Below are 5,969 nucleotides of genomic sequence, written 5' to 3' on the forward strand. Positions count from 1 at the left end.
CGTAGTTTACTCTTTTTTTACTTTTGCCTGTGCCAGAGAGGCGACCGGGTCTTAAGTAGTGAGGTGGCCCGTAGGCTTGGCCTGCATCAGCTTCGTAATGCCGGTCACCTACTCCTACAAGAAGCTACTAGGGGCTCGATCTTCGGGGGCAACACCACTAACTTTAGGTTGCCAGCTCACACGGGAGCCTTGGAAGGCTCGACCAGTAAGGGCGCCTATGTAGTCAGTTGGCCGCCAACTCCCGTGGAAGCCACGAAGAGCTCATCTTTGTAGGGGGGACCTTGCGGAGAGGACTGATGTGGCATTATTTGAATTGAAAGTAAGGTTGGTAGAGCTACTTAGTCTGTTAGCTCCCTGCATAGTCTCTGAGTTCATAAAAAATGTAAACTATAAAGCGATAGCTTCAATTTCTAAAAAGTGAGGACTTAGTTTTGGCAAGATGAGAACTTAGCTTTGGTAGGATGAAAACTTAGCTTTTTGTAGCGTGTTTCCACAGATGGCACCAATTGATGTAACCGTTTTCGGCCACGTACCAATGTTTTGTGATGTAAAATTTTTTGGCAAAGTACCTTGTTATTCGACCCGGTGGTGGCGTGCCTTAGTGATGAGCTACTTGGTGGCGAACTCCCTGGGGGAGAACTGCTTGGTGACGAACTGCTTGGTGGCGAACTGCCTTGGTGGCGAACTGCCTGGGGGCGAACTGCCTGGTGGCGAACTCCCTGGTGGCGAACTGCCTGGGGCCGAACTGCCTTGGTGGCGAACTGGCTGGGGGAAAACTGCCTTGGTGGCGAACTGGCTGGGGACGAACTGCCTGGTGGCGAACTGCCTGGGGACGAACTTTCTGGTGGCGAACTCCCTGGTGGCGAACTGCCTGGGGGCGAGCTCCCTGGTGGCGAACTGCCTGGGGGCGAACTGCCTTGGTGGCGAACTGCCTGGGGATGAACTCCCTACTAGGTGGCGGATGCCTTAGAGAATGTGGGAGCTCCCTGGTGCGGCGCAATCCGACTGCCCTCAGCATGAGGTGGTCTTCTTTCCTTTGTAGGCTGCGGGAGATGAGGGACCTGCGAGAACTTCATCTTTTCCTCCTCTTTGTAGGTGGCGGGAGCTGAGAGACCTGCGAGAACTCCATCTTTTCCTCCTCCTTGTAGGTGGCGGGAGCTGAGGGACCTCCGAGAACTCCATCTTTTCCTCCTCCTTGTGGGTGGCGGGAGCTGAGGGACCTCTGGGAACTCCATCTCTTCCTCCTCCTTGTAGGTGGCGGGAGCTGAGGGACCTGTGAGAACTCCATCTTTTCCTCCTCCTTGTAGGTGGCGGGAGTTGAGGGACCTCCGAGAACTCCATCTCTTCCTCCTCCTTGTAGGTGGCGGGAGCTGAGGGACCTGCGAGAACTGAATCAGAGGTCCCAGGGGTATTTTCCCTGTGGGGGCTCTCCGATGCTTAAGCTAGCACTCTTATTGTAGATAGCTTTGAAGATAATATGAGAGAGCTAGAGAGCAGGGTTACTTCCCTTTCTTTTTCCTCCCCCTCCCCTTTGGGGGGTCAGGTCTTTATATACCGGAATCCTCGCGGGTTAGGTGGGTGAAAAGCCTCCAAACGGTAAGACTCGTCGCATCCTGTCATAACCGGGGTACGGTGGTGAACTCCTCGAGGTCGTCAGGCTGGCACTTGTGTCAGGCGGCCAGGTCGGCGCCTGGGCCGGGTTGTTAGAGGGGTGCCTGTGTCAGTCGGCGGGTCAGTGTCTAGGCCAAGTCGTCAAGTCGGCGCCGGTGTCAGTCGGCGGGTCAGTGTCTAGATCAGGTCGTCAAGCTGGCGCCTGTGTCAGTTAGCGGGTCAATGTCTAGGCCAGGTTCGTCGGTGGGCGCCTTGGCCGGATCATGCGCTAGGCTGGTCCACTCCCGAGCTGATAGTAACTCAGCGAAGGGAGTAGATTTCTTTTGGCCCGTAAGTCAATGAGCTAGTAAGTGCTGATCCAATTACTAGTGTGGCCCGTAGGCTTTGGGAGTGACTCGTAGTCTATTCTTTTTTGACTTTGCCCGTGCCGGAGAGGCGACCGGGTCTTGAGCAGTAATGTGGCCTGTAGGCTTTTTGGAGCGACTCATAGTCTACTCTTTTTTGACTTTTGCCCGTGCCGGAGAGGCGACCGGGTCTTAAGCAGTAATGTGACCCGTAGGCTTTTGGGAGTGACTCGTAGTCTACTCTTTTTTGACTTTTGCCTGTGCCGGAGAGGCGACCGGGTCTTAAGCAGTAATGTGGCCCGTAGGCTTTTGGGAGCGACTCGTAGTCTACTCTTTTTTTACTTTTGCCCGTGCCGGAGTGGCGACCGGGTCTTAAGCAGTAATGTGGCCCGTAGGCTTTTGGGAGCGACTCGTAGTTTACTCTTTTTTACTTTTGCCCGTGCCGGAGTGGCGACCGGGTCTTAAGCAGTAATGTGGCCCGTAGGCTTTTGGGAGCGACTCGTAGTTTACTCTTTTTTTACTTTTGCCTGTGCCAGAGAGGCGACCGGGTCTTAAGTAGTGAGGTGGCCCGTAGGCTTGGCCTGCATCAGCTTCGTAATGCCGGTCACCTACTCCTACAAGAAGCTACTAGGGGCTCGATCTTCGGGGGCAACACCACTAACTTTAGGTTGCCAGCTCACACGGGAGCCTTGGAAGGCTCGACCAGTAAGGGCGCCTATGTAGTCAGTTGGCCGCCAACTCCCGTGGAAGCCACGAAGAGCTCATCTTTGTAGGGGGGACCTTGCGGAGAGGACTGATGTGGCATTATTTGAATTGAAAGTAAGGTTGGTAGAGCTACTTAGTCTGTTAGCTCCCTGCATAGTCTCTGAGTTCATAAAAAATGTAAACTATAAAGCGATAGCTTCAATTTCTAAAAAGTGAGGACTTAGTTTTGGCAAGATGAGAACTTAGCTTTGGTAGGATGAAAACTTAGCTTTTTGTAGCGTGTTTCCACAGATGGCACCAATTGATGTAACCGTTTTCGGCCACGTACCAATGTTTTGTGATGTAAAATTTTTTGGCAAAGTACCTTGTTATTCGACCCGGTGGTGGCGTGCCTTAGTGATGAGCTACTTGGTGGCGAACTCCCTGGGGGAGAACTGCTTGGTGACGAACTGCTTGGTGGCGAACTGCCTTGGTGGCGAACTGCCTGGGGGCGAACTGCCTGGTGGCGAACTCCCTGGTGGCGAACTGCCTGGGGCCGAACTGCCTTGGTGGCGAACTGGCTGGGGGAAAACTGCCTTGGTGGCGAACTGCCTGGGGACGAACTGCCTGGTGGCGAACTGCCTGGGGACGAACTTTCTGGTGGCGAACTCCCTGGTGGCGAACTGCCTGGGGGCGAGCTCCCTGGTGGCGAACTGCCTGGGGGCGAACTGCCTTGGTGGCGAACTGCCTGGGGATGAACTCCCTACTAGGTGGCGGATGCCTTAGAGAATGTGGGAGCTCCCTGGTGCGGCGCAATCCGACTGCCCTCAGCATGAGGTGGTCTTCTTTCCTTTGTAGGCTGCGGGAGATGAGGGACCTGCGAGAACTTCATCTTTTCCTCCTCTTTGTAGGTGGCGGGAGCTGAGAGACCTGCGAGAACTCCATCTTTTCCTCCTCCTTGTAGGTGGCGGGAGCTGAGGGACCTCCGAGAACTCCATCTTTTCCTCCTCCTTGTGGGTGGCGGGAGCTGAGGGACCTCCGAGAACTCCATCTCTTCCTCCTCCTTGTAGGTGGCGGGAGCTGAGGGACCTGTGAGAACTCCATCTTTTCCTCCTCCTTGTAGGTGGCGGGAGCTGAGGGACCTCCGAGAACTCCATCTCTTCCTCCTCCTTGTAGGTGGCGGGAGCTGAGGGACCTGCGAGAACTGAATCAGAGGTCCCGGGGGTATTTTCCCTGTGGGGGCTCTCCAATGCTTAAGTTAGCACTCTTATTGTAGAGAGCTTTGAAGATAATATGAGAGAGCTAGAGAGTAGGGTTACTTCCCTTTCTTTTTCCTCCCCCTCCCCTTTGGGGGGTCAGGTCTTTATATATCGGAGTCCTCGCGGGTTAGGTGGGTGAAAAGCCTCCAAACGGTAAGACTCGTCGCATCCTATCAGAATCGGGATACGGTGGTGAACTCCTCGAGGTCGTCAGGCTGGCACTTGTGTCAGGCGGCCAGGTCGGCGCCTGGGCTGGGTTGTCAGAGGGGTGCCTGCATCAGTCGGCGGGTCAGTGTCTAGGCCAGGTCGTCAGGTCGGTGCCGGTGTCAGTCAGCGGGTCAATGTCTAGATCAGGTCGTCAAGCTGGCGCCTGTGTCAGTCGGCGGGTCAGTGTCTAGGCTAGGTTCGTCGGTGGGCGCCTTGGCCGGATCATGCGCTAGGCTGACCCGGCCCGGCCCATGAACATGTCTAATCCACACTATGTTGAAACACACAATAAACTGCTGCCATGCAAACCACAATTCCACACCTATCGATCGTGTTCGCCTGCGTTCGAAGGCAAATGGGCCCGGGTTTTGGATAGCCGGGTGGCCGACACCCTGACACAAGCACTATGTTGACCATTGGGTCATTCCATTTCGGTACGTGTATCGACACTAGGATGAAACAAATTGATACTGGTATCACCCAAACCACAATTCGACACCTATCGGCCGCGTCCGCGCGCGCTTGAAGATAAATGAGCCCGGGCTTCAGATGCCCGGATGCTCGAGGCCCCAACACAAGAACTACGCTGACCATTGGGTCATTCTGTTCCAGTATGTGCAAAAAATAATCCACCAAGTGTGGACTACACTAGGCTGAAACACACAACAATACTACTACCATGAAAACCATAATTCCACACCTATCGGTCGCGTCCACATGCGTCCAAAGGCAAATGGGCTCGACCTTCGTATGGTTGGGTGCCCAAGGTCCCCGGCACAAGCATTACGCTAACCATTGGGTCATTCCATTCCGATATGTGCATCCACACTAGGTTGAAACACAAAACAATACTGCTATAATGAAACCACTCTTCCACACCTATCGGTCGCGTCCGCTCGGGTCTGAAGGCTAATGGGCCCGGGCTTCGGATGGTCGGGTGTGCAATGCCCCCGAAACAAGCACTACATTGACAATTGGGTCATTCCATTCCGGTATGTGCATCCACACTAGGATGAAACACAAATTGGTATTGGTATCACGCGAACCACATTTTGACACCTATCGGCTGTGCCCACGCACGTTCGAAGATAGATGGGCCCGGGCTTTGGATGGCTTGGTGCCCGATGCCCACGACACAAGCACTATACTGACCATTGGCTCATTCCATCTCAGTATGTGCATCCACACTAGGCTGAAACACACAATGGTACTGATCCCATGCAAACCACACCTCCATACCTGATGGCCGCGTCGATCCGCGTCCAAAGGCAAATGGGCCCGGGGTTCGGGTGGTCCGATCCCTGAGGACCCCCGACACATGCTCTATAATGACCATTGGCTGATTCCATCTCGATGTGTGCACAAAATAATCCACCAAATGTGCACTATACTATGTCGAAACATATAAGGTACTGATCCCTTGCAAACCACCCATCCACACCTATCGGTAGCGTCCATCCACATCCGAAGGCAAATGGCCAGGTACTCGAGGCCCTTGACACAAATACTATAATGACCACTGGGGTCATTTCATCTCGTTAAGTGGACAAAATAATCCACCCAATGTGGACTACACTAAGCTTAAAAACACAACAATACTAAACCATACATTCATGCCTATTATACGTGTCTGCCTGCATCCAAAGCCAAATGGGCCCAGGGTTCGGGTGGCCCGGTCCCTGAGGCTCCCGGCACGTGCACTATAATAAACTTTGGGTCAATCTATCTCAGTATGTGCATTAAATAATCCACCAAACACTAATTTTGATTTCGTTGTTGTTGACTTGTTATTAAGTCCTACATATGGATGTATGTATTTAGGAAGATAAATCATTTATGGTGGAAGTGAATAAACGTATTAACA

This window comes from Nelumbo lutea, chromosome 3, assembly GCF_056320005.1.
Source record: "Nelumbo lutea isolate HS-2025 chromosome 3, American lotus-T2T, whole genome shotgun sequence".
NCBI lineage: Eukaryota > Viridiplantae > Streptophyta > Magnoliopsida > Proteales > Nelumbonaceae > Nelumbo > Nelumbo lutea.